Below are 17,989 nucleotides of genomic sequence, written 5' to 3' on the forward strand. Positions count from 1 at the left end.
CAAACTCCATTCAGAAAATTGAAAGCTTAAAATTCCCTGGAGTCGAGTGTAAAATAGAGTGTGATGGAAGAGGTTTCATTAAACCTTAAGAGTCGCTCTTTAATTCGGCATAAACAACAACTGTAATGTATGATGTCAAAATTGCATGCATTTAGTATATATTATTAACAAAAAAACGTATAATTCTCACAGGACAGCATTTCCCATAGGCTTTCACTGTTACCTAAGCACCCTAAGAGAAAGTCCAGCCCATATATGCCAGTCAGTAAATGTCCAAGCATGACATTTCCAGCCTTTTCAGTGGTGATTGAACGGCTCTTGTTGGGGCTTCCTATGACTGAGATTAGATGCCTTTTGCGTCATCATGGTTCTTCTACCATCTGACATTTGTAATCCGTAGTAGCAGACCTCAGTGAGTCTCATTGATCGTGTTGCTGCTCCTTTGTTTCGTCATATCCTCCTCATCCTTCATGTTGAGCTTAATCTATTTCATGATTCTTCAATGGTGATCTCAGTAGTTGGTGTCAGTGCACTATGGAAGGGAAATGTACCTTAACCTTAATTACCTCTGTTTGTGTAAGTGGACTAGTATGCAGTATTATTATTTTCTGTGATCATCCTTCCTCTGTGGAATAAGTTTTGGAAAGGTTTTATTTTGGGAAACCTCTGACCGAGGCATCTCACATCAGACTGGAAACAAACTGTGTAAGTGCTGTAAAACAAACTGTGTAAGTGCTGGTGTTTATTAAAGTGGGCCACAGGGATCCGGTCATGATGCTCTTTCGTAACTCTTGCCAAATTTGACCTTTATACTGGGCTAGAGGTTGGAAAGCAGCCATAATGTTTCTTGTAATGTGGGCCTATATATTATAGAATGTGAGGCCGGAAAACTTCAGTCAGTACTGGTCTCCCAGTTCATGAAGCAAACCAATGTACTGGAGTTTACAACAGAAGTGCTTATCTTACTTGTTTCTAATGCACTTATTCCCCTCCATTCCACCTGCTGAATCTCATTTTAACCCCTGCTTATGGAGGGACCAATATCCAAAACTAATAAACAATTGAAAATGTGACTCAAAAATATGTAAAATGTATTAAGGGGGGGGAAACTTCACACAGTATCTTACCGATTTATGTTTTTGCATCTTTGGTCACGTGGCGGACCTGATTTTACTGCACCTGGCAAAAACAAAATAATAATTAAATAAATAACTGACTAAGAACTAAGACAAAACAAATGAGTCTGTAAAAGGATTTAAAAAGTGTAAAAGTTTTGTGTCTTCTTTATTTATTTATGTATTTATTGATGATTTGAGCAGTTTCAGTCCTCCACAGATTCTGGTCTATTACAGATATGTTTATTGGCTGTATGCTGTTTGATATATGGCCATATGATTTTCTTTCTTTCTTTCTTTTTTCTAAATTGCAGAACAAAATAAACCTTGTGAGTAATGGAGAAATGGTGCCAAAAACAGGGTTTGTCCATTTATGGTTCTTCCAACTAAAATAAATAAATTTTTCCTCTTTGTGGGATATTTTTAGCAAGGGAAAGGGATGTGCCTGAATGCACCTGACAAGTAAATAGCAGGGTGTCGAAGTCAGCTGTGAGCTCTCCAGATGGATTACCATTTTTGCAGCTGCTTAGCCTGAGTTCTGCTGTGCAGCCTCTGTGAACCTGGTATAGCAGCATACGAAACAGTCCTCTAGCTGCTGCAGAACAAAATAAGGACTACCGTGACAGTGATTGGACAGTGAAAGCCAGTACAAATAAAGCTGCTGTGGTACCTGGAAGCAATGGAGAATGGCCTTGTTTGCAGTTCTGTGTTGTTTAATGTCAGCTAGTTTGTTTTGCACAGGATTTTTGGTGTTAATGTGTGTTTCCCATGTGAGTTGACTTATTTCGTTGTTCTTGTAAATCCAGCTTAAGCGTTTGTGTGTGTGTGTGTGTGTGTGTGTGTGTGTGTGTGTGTGAGAGAGAGAGAGAGGGAGACTGGGCTGCTGAATGCAGATTAATGAATTCAGCAGGCATTCATTATTTATAGTGTGGGTGTACTCTAACTTTTTTATTTGTTTTTGTCTGTGTCACTCCTGCAAATCCCTATCCTTAGGTTTCTTAAATGCAAAGTGCTTATAAATCCAGGTCTTTGTTCTGAAATGCAGCGATTCTGTATACAGTGTGCTAAGAGGATGGGGTGAAGGCTTTGTTTTTATATTAAAGTACCTGTTTTATTTTTGCATGTTTAACTGGCAGAATTAATCAGAACATGACAAGTAGACCAGTGTTCCAGTGGGTCACTACTGAGTCCAAAAAAAAAATCTGAAATTAAACCAGTTGAGGCGGTTGGGGCATCTGAGCAGGATGCCACGTTGGTGAGGTGTACTGGACGTGGTCTATCAGGAGGACACGCTGGATACAAATACACTGTATTGCCAGAAGTATTCACTCGCCCATCTAAATCATTGAATTCAGATGTTCCAAACACTTCCATGGACACAGGTGTATAAAATCAAGCGATTGTGAATGACAGCAACTCAACCATGAAGTGCTAGACCACCTTAAACCACAGAGTGGGTTAGCTGATGCTGAGGCACATGTTGCACAGAGCTCTCCAACGTTCTGCAGAGTCAATCGCTACAGACCTCCAGACTTCATGGGGCCTTCAGATTAGCTCAAGAACAGTGTGTAGTGAGCTTCATGGAATGGGTTTCCATGGCTGAGCAGCTGCATCCAAACCTTACGTCACCAAGCACAAAGGATCGGATGCAGTGGTGTAAAGCACGTTCCTAAAGTGACCAATTATACTTTACCAACCTGTCTGGGTTTGGTGGTGTCCAGGAGAGTGGTACTTATGGTTGTTGTGCTTAGTCTCTTAGTGTGAGGATCTCTTAATGTTTCAGCACACCAAGACATTTTGGACAACTTCATGCTACCAACTTTGTGGGAACAGTTTTGGGAAGGCTCCTTCCTGTTCCAGCATGGCTGTGCACCAGTACACAAAGCCAGGTCCATAAAGACAAGGATGAGCCAGTTTGGTGTAGAAGAATTTGACTGGCCTGCACAGAGTCCTCATCTCAACCTGACAGAACACCTTAGGGATGAATTTGAGTAGAGACTACAAGCCAGGACTTTTCGTCCAAAATCAGTGTCTGACCTCATGAATGTGCTTGTGGAATGGTAAAAAACTCCCATAAACACACCCTAAAGCTTGTGGAAATTCTTCCAAGAGGCGTTGAAGCTATTATAGCTGCAAAGGGTGGGCTGACATCATATTAAACCCTATGGATTAAGAATGGGATGTCACTCAAATTCATATGTGTATGAAGACAGATGAGCAAATAATTTTGGCAATATAGTGTGTCGCCCAGCTGCCTTTCGACTTGGTCTACTTCCCCTGTGACCCAGACTTGGATAAGAATATAGATGGAAGGATGTATAAATGAGTGAATGGTAGTAGAAAGTTTCTCACGTCCCACATGAAGACACAGTCGGCAACACTACCTAGAAAACTGTCCACTTTCAACAATAACTGATTCAGCCTGCAGTCACTACAGCACAGAACTGGCACCTGACTATAAAACTATATAAAGTCATAACATTTGACTGGTTCCTATTGTGATAAGTCTTTCAGGTTGCTATGTTTAATATAATGCTTAGTAGTAACAGTAAGTGTTGAAACTTTAAATGGCACATAAACTGTAAGTCAACACACATTCCTTATTATAATGAACAAAACCCACACAGACTCATCATGTAGATAAAAACCCAATGTAGTTTATTTGTATGTTTCCCGCATACAAAATAAATGTGGTACACAAAAATCCTGGGGTCCGTCTCTGGTTGTTTCACTCTGCTTTTCTCATTAAGCCACTGACTGCCCTTAAGTGTTCATTAAGCTTCATTATGTATGAGAAGCAGCCCTGCAGGGACATGCATGCAGCTCAACATGTATTACAGAGAAAGGAAATGAGTCATCCTAACATAGAGTGGACCTTACAGCGATAAGCAGTGTTAGTTAGGTTTCTGTAGTCGGTTATTGAGATACATCATCGAGGTAACAGCAAAGTCCTGGATGTGGAGGGTCATGTGAGGCCACAGGTATAAACTCCTGGGCAGTAAATAATGTCTTTTGACTGGATGTCTTTAAAATACTCCTTTCGGTCAACCAACAGTCCAAAACCCCAATTTCTTTGCAATACTTCACATAGAGTCATGCTAGTAACTGAGGCGTTGTTGTTGCATTTTGAGCAAAGAGAGCTGTGGCTTGCTTTTGAATATAAAGCATCATTTCAATGTTGTTTGCTAGTAATTTGCAGTATAATGTAAAAATGTTTTTTCTTTTTAACGATTTATGCTATATGACATTATTTATCTTATTTATGTTACCAATTTTCTGCATTGGTGAGACTTTATAAAGGTTTAAACTGGCTCCTTCTCTCAGTAGTATATAGTGTATTTTACAACATTTGAGGTTGTCATTAGATGAAAAATAAAATAACGCAATCAAAACTGAGAAAAATGTAGTTCTTGTTAAAAATTAAATGTCTGGTACACAGTCTCTCTCTCTCTTTTTTTTTATTTTTATTTTTTTATTTTTTATTTTTTTAACCCAAGTCAGCATATGGCTCATTAGTATTAAATCTGTGAAGTGTGACTTTGGGAGAGCTTCCATTTAGTCTTCCAAACTTTGTGGCACAGATGATTCTTTGATGAGTAAAAACACATTTGGGCTCAGCTGATGAGGAGCCAGGTGAGCTAACACACTATCCTCGTCCCACCTGGTTTCCTGTGGCTGAGTGTGGAGGAGCTGCCCGAGACTTGGCTGGGGATTTAAAACCGAAAAACTTCCGATCATTCAATAGGAAGGGTGTACCATTTATGCAGGCCTCATCTCAGTACGCGCCACGGTAAAATAATACTTTAAAATCTTTTGATAATCCACAGTGGGCTTTTTGTCCGTACAGGACTAATTGAGGTCTGAAAAGCACGGAAGTTGATTTTTAAAGCGACCTTGACTGATTCTATTCACAACAAGTAAGTATTATAGTTTTAGCTATTCTTGATAAGAAAACGTGCTAAACAAACAAAACTAGAGTAATGGCTTAAAGCTCTTATTTATTTCCAGCCTTACTGTGACTCAGTTCCACTACTGGTTCATATTCAGACTTGAAATGATCCCAGTGGCCCCAAAACCTGATCTATTGATTTGTGGTTTCCTCTGCAGCCTGTGGCATGTTTTATGTAGGTTATTTAGAAAGTGGCAGCATCCAGTCGGACCCTGTGAGTCATACTGTCACAGCTATTTTTATCCAAACACACTGTGGATAAAAAGCTTTAGAAAGCTGAACATTTAGACACTTGAATGATTCTAGATTCCAAACTGTTTTTAAATTATACTTAGATCTCACACTATCAGTTACCAAGTGCAAAATCAGCCAGCTGCCATTGCAGACTGTAGATGAAAGATGGATGTAGCCTAGGGCTGGGCCATCATTTTGGGCAACAATAGAAAAATGAAATATCGCGATAGAATATGGGTAAAACGCGCATGCGCAGTGCCTTTGTTTTCATACGCACACGTCGGAAAAAGCATGGCAGCGAAAGCAAATCCTTGAATGAAACTGATGAACCAGAAGTGGTTTGTAAAAACGCTGCAACTTCAGTGGTGTGGAACTAGTTTAGCTTTCGTCCGTCAGATACACAACAAAGCACTATTTTTGGTAGAGCATGCTAGCAGGCCGTCGTTATTACTGTGTTTTGTTTTTTTGGTTTTTTTTGGAAAATACGGCGCACTTAAAATCAATCCTTTGATTTTTCTGAAAATCGACAGAGCCACTTATAACCCCGTGTGCCTTATGTATGAATTCTGGTTGTGTTTACTGACCTCGAAACAATTTTATGTACACGGCGCTCGAAAATCTGTCAAATGTTTTAGTACGACTTTGCTAAGCTACGAACCCGGACTGCTTGATGGATTGTCAGAGCATTACGGCTGTCGTAGGCAGGAGCCTGCTAACACATTTGGATGTGAGGCTGAAGTGCCTATAGTTACACAGCTGATCTGTTACCCTGTGGCAACCTCTGGTCGCTAGGAAAAATGGATATTCTGAGCAGTAGTGAAACTTAAGTGTAATGCAGAAACGAAGGCCACCTTCAGAGTAAAAGTTGCACCTCTTATTAAGAAAGCACAGCTTTTACAATGAAGTAAATGTTCTCCATTTCCAGTTTGTGTCATGCTTTTGACAGTTTTGCTACCTCTTAGTAAGTAGTTGGAGAGGATGTGCAGACAAATTAGCACCTTCCATGCAAACTATGGACAACCATGGCTATATGCTAACAACCAAAGACACTGCAAGGAGCTTTTCCTTGAACCGTAAACATCTTTACAACCAGCTTCCTCCAGCAACATTGCAACCACTCACAACAGTTTAGGAAAGTTGTCAGATAGTTAGTAACTGGATTCTTGGACCAAGGCAAGCTCACTTGGTAAGCTGCATTCACAAACTGCATGCATCCACAGACTGAGTTACCAGTTAGCAGTAACAGGATAGTGAAATATTCAACTTGTATAAATACTCATCAGACTTCTTGGATATTTTTACGACACACCAAGCCACAATATTTGTCAGAAAACTCCTGTAAAAATGCCCCAAAATAGCAAAAAATATCACAAAGAGGTCCAGTGCCTCTGATTAGCAGAGAGGGGTCCTAACAGACAGGAGCTGTGTACACCTGTCAGTAAAAGCAGCCATGTTTCTAACTTTTCAACCTCAATAGAATCCAAACAGGGGAGTTATAAAAAACTCACCTCTTATGCAGTTTTTACAGATGGGAAGAGTATAGATAAAAGTCAAAGTGTTTTTGAACCAGGCGGTAACCGTTCAAGTTGAAGGTAAACGAGTGTGGTGGATCAATACATTTTTTTCTTATGTGTTACGTTTACATGTTCTTCTTGTGCTCTGTTTTCTCACACCACCAGAAAACACACTAGGTTAATGCTCTCCTTCCTGGAACAGGGTTAACTTCCTGGTAATTGACTGGCAAAGTGTTCATAGCAGAAGAATAACCTTTACTTTGGGCCAAAGACAGTCCTCTGAATCAGATTTTAACACATTTAACGTAATAATCTTTTATTTATGGATCCCTCTGAATGAAAGCATGCTTTGGGAAGCACTTTTGTGCTGTGATTTTCTTTGAAAAACTGTTTTTCTCCTCTGTTTTTGTCGCGTTTGTGTTTCTTGATTAAGACCACTGGGATCTCCAGTAATGAGTGAAAATGAGCAGAACAAAAAGACTCGGATGCTAATCTTTCCTATCATTACCTTCACTTTCAGTTTATGTAACAACAGCAGGAACAAAAGGAGGTGTCAGTTCAGCACATATGGGACCATGTGTTGTTCCCAACTGTGACAGCAAAGTGTTTTGATTTTGCTACCAATCTGATTTGTATGTGTGGCCAGCTCGTTTCTATAGCAACTATCTGTAGCAGCTCACTCATTATACCATGGGAAAATGACCAACCCAACTTGATGTTGAAAAATGAAAGATGAAATAATCAAAAGTGCTGCCCGTCACATGAACCTCTGTGGTCATTGTTATCCATGTATCCTGTGTCTCTATGTTAAGTAGCACTGGGGAAAACCATTTCTAGTAGAAACTGACATGGGCGGGAATGAGAATTATTTATATTTAACCTTTAATTTGAACTTTGAGCTAGATCTAAAAAAAGAAAGGAAAAAAACATTACATTTTTGTCTCAGACAGAAATTCCTAATATTTCTTTGTTTGTGAGGAGTTTTTGCTTTTTGCCGGATATAAAAGTCGATTGATTTTTGGCTGCTAATTGTTGAATAGGAAACGTGACATCTGGAAATGCTGACATATGATTATTTGATGGAAAAGGATTGCACTTTTCTGGCACCCTTGCTACTCCTGGCGGCACATTTGTGTTTGTGCAAATATGACTTGCATGTAGTTACTGTTTAAAATATGAAAAATTGGTTTCACTGCATTATTGAAGGATGTAATCAATCATTTAGTGGTGGATCTGAAGATGAAATTGTAAAATGTTTTTTGAGCTTTAATGTTTAATGCAGTGCACTGCAACAGAGCTCCACCCATTCATCAGTGGGCAGATATTAGCAATTTGCTTATCTACTGGTATCAGTATTTGTAACAGTTGATAAATGAAAAACATAATAAGGACAAGGGAGAAACACCCTTCAACCATGTTATGAGTGTTGATGTTGCACAGTTTTGTCCAGCAGATGGCACTTTGCAACTTTGCTGTTTGGAGTGCTACAAAAACGAGTGCAATAACTCCAAATAACAAATGTTAGGGAAATCTGTTTATGTTGTGTGTTTCTCAAAGGAAAAAAGATGGCGACTGACATTTTGGAATGTCAGATTTTTAATTCACCAAATATTGATATCTGTCCTAAAAATCTCACATTAGTCGGGCTCTGCTCCACACCAAGAGCAGAGGCAGTGTATTAGAGTTTATTGATGTGGAAAACAAGCTTTCACTCTGTAGCTGATTGACCACTCGGAACGAAGAGCTCCGGTTTCATTCATCAGTTTGTTTTAAGGCTTTGGTGTGATCAGGTGCCATCCATCCTCCGTGCTGCCTGCTGCAGTCAGCGTATGTTGGGTGTGGCAGCCATTCTGTGACCACTGCAGAGCGGTGACTCACCTTAGCCTCTCAGCTGTAATTCCACCCTCAGACCTGCCTGCTGTCTACGCACGCTGCCCTACATCTGTGTGTGTGTGTGTGTGTTGAGACAGTGGTGCACACCTTATTGATTGTATTTCATTTGCCTGTTTGGCCTGGCAGGTCAGTCTATCTACTGCTTAGTGGATTATAGACTATAATTTTAATTTTCTGTTTTAACACAATCCTTTCATCAGTGTAAGCAGAATCTACACACACCACGTGCACACACACACACACTGCCTGACTACGCGTCAGTATTATGATTTGTGGCAGGCGGTGCTCTGAGCTGGCACATGCTCTCTTGTGCTGGCGCAGCGGATCTTGGCAAGCGCCCGTGGGGTACTCAGCACTTTGACGACCTGTCCTTGGTACTGCTCCCCTGTCATGCACATCAAATACTATGGCACATACACACACTCACTCAGCTGGGCTCAGAATCTGGTGCCCACACACCTGTACTTGTACACATTTTAAAGGTGTGAAGGGCAGACTAGTTTTGTAGTGTCCTGTCAAGGAGACAGCCTTTGGTAGGCTGCAGTGAGGTGGTACAGCATCACAAAGCAAATGTAAATTTAATCTTAGACACGTGAAGAAGAAAAGTGCAAGTTTGGTGTTATTTTTGTGTCTGTGTGAACAGCTTCAAAGTGAGAAAGGGGGACACAGTGTTACTGCTGTTTAGGAATCTGCAGATGCTGGCTATAAACCTGTTCCTAAAAACTAAATCGGGTTTGTCTAACTGCTCTTTCTTACAAGCCAGCAAAGTCTTTTGACTAAAACACTAATTTTATTTTGCAAAACCCAGAATTTGTCTGGTGCTTCTCTAGATTAGTTATGTGAGTTACTTTGTGGTGCATTGCGTTTTTGTGTATTTTAATAGATTAGTTCACACAACCAGCAACTCCAGGTATTTGCAGGCCAAAATCTGTGAGGTGGTTTTAAAGTGTGTAAAATCAACAAAGGTAATGCATACCGTCAACTTCCAATTAGAGTTGCTGAATCAGAGTCGTGCTTCACTTTCCCTGAAGCAGAACTTTGTCAGCTTCAACTGCAGACGGAGAGTCGGGGTGGCCCCGGCAAATCTTTCTATTTGTGAGGATTTGCAGCACTGATGGCATGAGACAGTAGGTTGAAGATTCTCCTGTCAGTGTGATTTCTAAAGTTTGCTGTCTTGAAATGTAAATGTGTAAAAATGTGTGTGCCATTTTTGTACAGAGTCAGAGCTAGGGATCCAATTAACCTTCAGATAGCTGAGCTGTAACTAGATTTTTAGCCAAAAATGAGAATTTTGATGTAATGTAAGACAAATATAACACATGTAGCTAGCAGGGATTGACACTATTGCCTCACAGCAGGAGCGTCCTGGGCCTAACTGTGTGGAGTTTGCTTCCTTCCCCAGTCTAAACGCATGCATGTTGGGTTAATAGGTGGACCCACAGTGACCATAGGTTTGATTGTGAGTGTGAGTGGATGTCTGCCTCTGAATTTGAAAAATGGATTGCTATTTAGTTTGAAAGATATTAATGTAGGCCTCTGTGGGTCACCTGTGCTCCTGGGTGACTGAGGTACAGGAGCAGCAGTGGGAGGTGCGAACGTGTGGCTTTGCACATAATCCTGCATCTTCAGATTTGGTGCTCTGTATTGCACATTAACAGCAGATGTATGTGTGACTGTCCTTATAAAATACGTCCATGTTGCAAAGATTGTTGTCAGTAGTTTTTGATAACATGGAGCTCTGCTGTAACGTCGTACACAGATCTGGCCTGTACTGTCTCTAATGAGAACAACAGGAAATGGGCTCTGCTGTAGTCTCCTACACTACCTTCTGTCACCAGCAGATGGAATACTGTCTTCACTTTATGCTTTTATTCATTAAGTGTATAAAATAAATAGTCATGTATTGCTCAGGACTGTCATTGCTCTCATTTATCCATTTCATGTTGAAAACATAATGAGACCGTCCACATGCCAGACTTGTGGACCTGTTATTGTGTTTGTGTCCCCTGTGTGTATGCCTCTGTCTGTCTCACTCTTTATAACCTGCGATGATGCTTTTTATGGTTTATCCATCTGTCCTGATTTATTGACTGTCTGCACTCTAATGTTCCACCATTAGTTTGAGGACAGGGAATAAGAGCAGATGATGGCTTTTTATTAGATTTTGCTCTTGTTGTTATGAAGAGGAAATACTGTTGGAGGGGAGCTCGGTTCTCCTTGAGGATGCACTCCTTCCTTCTTCCTCTTCACTGCTGACACAGAGTCGCACTAATGGGCCAGCAGGGAGCAGCACAGCGCTTCTTTATTTTCCCCCTCAGCCTCCAGTCTCTTATTCTCCACTCCAATACTGTACTGAAGATTCTGGCAGTCTTTCAATGATTTACTAAGAGGGCATTTTATTAATTAGAAAATGGGGGTTGTTAACCTTCTTTAAATGAGACTGCTGCTGAATTTCAGCACAAGGATGGTGCGTTTTCTCGCCTCGGGCGCCATTCAGCCTCTGTGCACTAACATTAGCATTTGTTTTTGGTTCCTAGAAAAGAAAAGAGAGCAACTAAAGTAGATCCATGCATCCATACATAATTAAAGGAGCCATGAATATTCTGTAACGATTTGAGCTTTCGAGGTGTTAATAGGGCATTAAGACAAAGGAAAGCAGAGTGAAAGATAAATGAAAAGGTAATTCAAATAAGAAGGAGATACAAGGGTGGTTGTGACTGTGACCAGGCAGATTTCTGCAGGTCAGGTCCACAGAGGCTGCCTCTTTGCAGCCACTAAAGCGTTAAACTACAATTTCCAGTGCTTCCCTAAAGGAAAAGGAGCACTGGATTGATCTCCACGGAATACACCTGTGGCCACCCTGCCTGTCACACACAGCGTTTACGCACACTTGTCACTCGTCGTCCTGACTGTCCTCAGGTTGACAGTTGGGGCTTTAATTTCATGCTCGGCTGACTGCCCACCTCCCCTTGCAGTTGGGAAGTTCCTCTGTCACTCATCAGGGCTCCTCTGCGTTGTGTGTGCATGTGCGTGTCACAGTGGAATATTTGCCTCTGCATCTTTCTGTCTACACATGCTGCTAATAATGTGTTAATCTGTACATATTAGTGTGTGTACTTGCTGGGGTGGCTGTCTGTGATTGCTTGTGTGTAGGTGTATCACTTAGCTTTTATGCATGTGCAGCTGTGTGTGTCTTTTGTGCAGGCGTGTTTTTGTGTCTATTCAGGTCAGCAGTCTACAAATTGTGTGCGCTTGTTTGGGGGAGGGGGTGCAGGAAACTCCTTTTAGCTGTCTATTTTTGTCCAAACTTCAGTGCAAATATAAAGTTTGTCAAGATGAATCTACACGAGACAGGGGAACAGATACTAATGCTGTGGCTCATTCATGTACTGATCACTTCCCAGACATTATATCCATCAGCAGAGGTAAAGATTGGAATTAAAAATAGGACAGCACATTAGTGGTCAGTAGGTTAATGGACACTGACCAGTGTAGAAGGTCGGAGCTCATATATCAGAGTGGCCTTTAGTCTGCAGGGCCGAAGCTCTACTTTTAGATTGCTAAACTAGCCGGTTTTACATTACACCAAAGCATTTTTCTTCTTCCTTTTCCCCCCTTTTTTGAAGCATAGTACCTGTGAGATTGAGCTTTCCCTTTTTTGCAGTTAAACGTGCATAATTGATGTTTTTGCCCACTAGGGGGCAGAGGAGGAGCTTTTGGAGATAAAACTGACACAGGATTTCCAACAGAAACCTTCTTAGCCACACTGGCTTCAACCAGCATAGGAGTGCAGCAAATTCATTTTGCACTCAAATATTACCAAGCTATCATACAGTTGCTGACAAGAGTGACGCACAGCAGGGAGCTTATTTTCTACTTCACCACCAACTTACTTGCTACCCACTGCCTCCTATAATTTAGTGGACCGGTATCATAAAAAATTGCTAAAGCAGTATAAAGTTGTAACTTGCTTGTTTGTAAAACTTGTTTGCCATTATTGGACAACAGGATGATTATAGAAGCTTAATGAGATTCATTAGCTAAGTTAATAGTGGTAGCTTTTGAAGGGGTAAATGGGCAGATTCTGCGCTTTAAACATGAGGCGTGTCTTCTGTTAGCTTCAGATGTCAGAATGCCTCGTTGATGAATGACAGTTTCAGCTTAGAGGCTCATATTTTGCTACTGCTGGTCCAGATTTAATCAGTTTGTGGGCTGCGTTTTCCCTTTTTGTGTTTAAGATCTGTTTGTAAAAATGTTGTAGCCAATTATAGTTCAGATTTAAACTGAGTTAACCTTGCTTTTCAGCTGGGTTGCACACCTGTTGTAGGACTCAGCAGTATGTTTGACACCAACAACCTTGTATTGTACATTTTAACTAGGTTAAGACAGACTCCATGTGGGTCCTTTTTCAACTCGCACAAAAGACTGAATTTCTAGGATACATTTAGATAAAGCAGTAAACCTGATAAGATATGCACAACTAGGCAAAGCCCCAATTTAAATAAAGTTGGTCAGCGGTCAGATTTTGCTGCTGCTCTGGAGCATATTGTTAAAGAAAGACTGGCAAATTATAAAAGAGGAAAAAAACATGGTAACATCCCAAGTTTTGTGCATGAATCTTGAAAAAAGACCTGCTATACAGATGAGAAAGTCAACTTGGTGTTATACTTAATAAGCCAAACATTATAAACACTGATAATCTGTGAATTATCCCTTAGTCATATCTAGGGCTGCCACGATTAGTCGACTAGTCACGATTACGTCGACTATTAAAATCGTCGACGACTGATTTAATAGTCGACGCGTCGTTTGAAGCTTTGTAAGATCCCAAAAGCCGCAGGAATGAGTAGCAGGATTTAAGAGTGTAATAACGGACTGAAACAGAAGATGGCAGCACTGCATGTACAAGGATGCCAGCTGCTGTTAAACCCCGAAGAAGAAGAAGCTGTGTCCCAGAATTCATAGCGCAGCCCAGCTCAGTTTTCAACAATGGCGGCAGCTAGTTAGTTTTAATATTACTCTTATTATTCTTTCTGGGTCACAAAATAAACGTTTAACATATTTTCAGGCGAGAATGTAGCTGTGTAAACCTCAAATATCTGCTCAGTTTATCAAGACACCACATATTTTCAAAAGCGCTCCGACATTTTCGGAGACGTCTGTTACCCACCAGCTCAATAGCTAGCCGGGGGCAAGGCTCACTAGAGCCCGTGAGAACACCGGACTCCCGGGAAATCGTTTTCAAACCCACTGCCGTCTTTCGCTACTAAGGTTAAACATGATATATAAGTCACTTAGATAACTTACAAATGTTATTGTTTGGCCTTTTTTTGGTATTTTATTTGTTCCTGAGTAAATCGGTTTGGCTGAGATTAAAGTTATAGTTTTTACACAGCTGAATAAACGTCAAGCAGACAACTGAGCATGAGATGCTCGAGAATATACTCCGGTGTCCTGTTATATTTTAGATAGCAAGAAGTTTATTAAACTTCACCGAAACAATCTGCAAATTTCATTAAAATTTAATAAACTATCATCTTGTCTTTATTTTTAGTTAGCACCTTAAACACTTAAAGCTGTAAGCTAATGATAGTTATATAAGAGCAGATGCTGCTGGTGCAATAAGCTGTACATTTTACAATGGATGCATGATCTGATTAGTTGACTAATCGCAAAAATAATCTGTGACTAGTCGACTATCAAAATAATCGTTTGTGGCAGCCCTAGTCATATCTCCTGTCAAGGTATAGGTTATATTTAGCGCTGTATACACTGAAAGAGACACGAGATCATGTAGTACTGGGAGGAAAAAAAGTGTGGGTTGTCCAGAGTTAATTGAAGTTGCCACTAATAGGAGCAGAGGATACAGTTGATTGACAAATGACAAGGTGGTAAATGCAGAGTTACCTAGGTAACCGCAGCTGTCCACTAATAAACAGCTGTCGTCTACAAAGTGATGAATAATGAGTGAAACACTTCATATATGGACGTGACTTTAGACAAACAATCAGACAGTCAGTTGTGTGAAATGAAAGTCGAAGGGGTAAAGATGTGAAAGAGTGAAAAGTCTCAGAGACGCAGAGACTCCTGCTCACAAGTCAGAGCATCAAGAAACATCAGTGCAAGCCACTCGTCATTGCATGGATGAATGTTATTGGCTTCTAGAAGTAGTGCAACACAGTTAAGCATTCGGGGTATAATTTGTATGAGTTTTACTTTTTGACTAAGCACAACCAGACTCTAAAGCTCTGTGGATTTTCAATTTAGAAATACTCACTTTTCAATTTAGAAGTCCTTCCTCTTCACTCCGAATTCCTTCTGTGAAGAAAGCCTGAGTGTATCTGGATGCTTTGCACTGCACTGAAAATTCATTTCCAGCCTCTTCAAGCACTGTGTTTTCTGTTGTGTGTAATTAGACCTCAGGTGAGGCTGTCGCACATTTTGTACTGGAATATTTTTGAGAGAGGTTATCTGAGAGCAGACCAAAGTGAAGTCCAATAGATACTGATAGATATCCAGCAGATAGAGCCCAGCTTACAATAGCTGAGCTGCTTGATTTGGGCTTAACACTCAGTCATCCCTGCTTTAATGCTCCTTTAGGCCGTCTAGTGCATTAGTGCCACTGCATTAACACACTGATGCTCTTAGCCGAGACAGTCAATCCTACTGCACTGTGTGCTGCTGCCGCCATCCAACCAGCGCTGCCGCACCACCATAATGTAGCCTAGACCCAAAGAAGTTGCACCTTTGTGCGTGCTGTGTTCAATGCCATTTTCAGTCCTTGGATTGACAGATAGTAAGCTTCATGGTCTGGAGAAGGATGGAGCCAAAGATGACGCTGCGGGACTGTAGCCACTAGCCCATTAAAATGATTTGACTGTCATTTCCATGCCATCTCCTATTCATCTCCATGGAGATTTGGCTGAGCTTGGGTTGCTTTGTGCCATGATGGATGATGCATTTGCACAGATTTCTGTGGGAAGCTCTTACCCTGAGTTTACTCAAAAAAAGATATTTTAGAGAACTGACTAGTATGCACAATTATATTAGTATTTGGGGTTTCAGAGGGCTTGATGTTCTACGGACTACTGTATATGAACCTTTTGTCTGAATTTTCTTAATTTTCCTGAGAAGAAAATTGGTGTGAAAGTAAGGCAGAGCTTAAAAAAAACAGTGCTGTAATTCTTTTCAGTGTTAACAGACTCTTCAAATTTGTGTGCCGAGCATCTTGGCTCCCAGACTACAAAGAAGCCTCTCTTCTTTCCCTTGAATGTGGTCGTTCTGGGCAAGTGCAAAATCTTTTATCTTAACACATTGTTGAACTGTGCATGCTGCATTGTTCGGAGCATGTGGAGGATGCCCTTAGTATTCTGCCTTAACTACATTGTTCAAATTGTGCCTATAGTACAATCAAGCAACGTTAGATGATACCATTATTCATCGTATTTTTTTATTTTATTTTTTAAACAATAGGTCGTTGATTTAAAATGGAGGTTCTTATTGTTATCTGACATTATGCTTAAAAGGGATATTGCACTTCCTGAAGGCTCTGGACGTTGTAGGGCTGTCCTGGTTGACACGCCTCTGCAATGTTGCGTGGAGATCAGGGGCAGTACCTGTGGACTGGCAGACCGGGGTGGTGGTCCCCATCTTTAAGTAAGGGGACCGGAGGGTGTGTTCCAACTACAGGGGAATCACACTCCTCAGCCTCCCTGGGAAAGTCTATGCCAGGGTGCTGGAAAGGAGAGTTCGTCCGTTAGTCGAACCTCGGATACAGGAGGAACAATGCGGTTTTCGTCCTGGTCGCGGAACACTGGACCAGCTCTTTATCCTCTCCAGGATACTTGAGGGTGCATGGGAGTTTGCCCAACCAGTCTACATGTGTTTTGTGGACTTGGAGAAGGCATTCGACCGTGTCCCTCGGGGTGTCCTGTGGGAGGTGTTGCGGGAATATGGGGTGTCTGGCCCATTGCTACGGGCCATTCGATCCCTATACAACCGTTGCAAGAGCTTGGTTCGCATTGCCGGCAATAAGTCGGACTCGTTCCCGGTGGGTGATGGGCTTCGCCAGGGCTGCCCTTTGTCTCCGGTTCTGTTCATAATTTTTATGGACAGGATTTCTAGGCGCAGCCAAGTGGCGGAGGGCTTTCGCTTTGGTGGCCTCAGAATCTCATCTCTGATTTTTGCAGATGATGTGGTTCTGTTGGCTTCATCGGGTGAGGGCCTCCAGCTCGCACTGGAACGGTTCGCAGCTGAGTGTGAAGCAGCGGGAATGAGGATCAGCACCTCCAAATCTGAGGCCATGGTTCTCAGCCGGAAAAGGGTGGAGTGCCCACTCCGGGTCGGAGATGAGTTCCTGCCACAAGTGGAGGAGTTCAAGTATCTCGGGGTCTTGTTCGCGAGTGATGGGAGAAGGGAGCAGGAGATCGACAGACGGATTGGGGCTGCAGCTGCAGTAATGCGGACGCTGCACCGGTCCGTCGTGGTGAAGAGGGAGCTGAGTGTAAAAGCGAAGCTCTCAATTTACCGGTCGATCTACGTCCCTACCCTCACCTATGGCCACGAGCTGTGGGTAGTGACCGAAAGAACGAGATCGCGGATACAAGCGGCAGCAATGAGCTTCCTCCGAAGGGTGGCTGGCCTCTCCCTTAGAGATAGGGTGAGAAGTTCGGCCATCCGGGAGGGGCTCAGAGTAGAGCAGCTGCTGCTCCACATCGAAAGGAGCCAGCTGAGGTGGTTCGGGCATCTGACAAGGATGCCCCCTGGGCGCCTCCTGGGTGAGGTGTTCCAGGCATGTCCCACCGGGAGGAGGCCCCGGGGCAGACCCAGGACACGCTGGAGAGATTATATCTCTCGGCTGGCCTGGGAACGCCTTGGTATTCCCCCGGACAAGCTGGAGGAGGTGGCTGGGGAGAGGGAGGTCTGGGCCTCTTTGCTTAGGCTGCTGCCCCCGCGACCCGGCCCCGGACAAAGCGGATGAAGATGGATGGATGGATGGATGGGATATTGCACTTATTTCTCAACTCATATAAATAAGGAAACGTTATGCAAAAGTAATGCTCATTATTTGAAACTGAGGCTTCAGATTGTTCTGAAAAACAGGTTTCCAATTTTTTTTTAATCTGATTTTGAGACGTCACAGACTGTGATTTTAATTATGTGATGGGCAGAGATGGGCAGTAACGCGTTAAAATAAATGCGTTACTGTAGTCCGATTACTTTTAAAGTAAGGGGTTACTATTGCAAAAAAGTAATTGGATTACTGTTACTTTCCCGTAAGCAAA

The 17,989-nt window shown here is 41.9% G+C and overlaps 1 protein-coding gene across 4 annotated transcripts in view; it reads left to right on the forward strand.

Annotated features, from left to right (window-relative positions):
- LOC146561503 (stromal membrane-associated protein 1-like) overlaps positions 1-17,989 on the forward strand; it is a 152,411-nt gene that overhangs the window by 1,278 nt on the left and 133,144 nt on the right. The gene's annotated exons all lie outside the window — the stretch shown is intronic.

This window comes from Mchenga conophoros, linkage group LG13 (assembly GCF_057382185.1).
Source record: "Mchenga conophoros isolate Kocher_MC1m ecotype Shallow Benthic linkage group LG13, M_conophoros_male_GT1.1, whole genome shotgun sequence".
NCBI lineage: Eukaryota > Metazoa > Chordata > Actinopteri > Cichliformes > Cichlidae > Mchenga > Mchenga conophoros.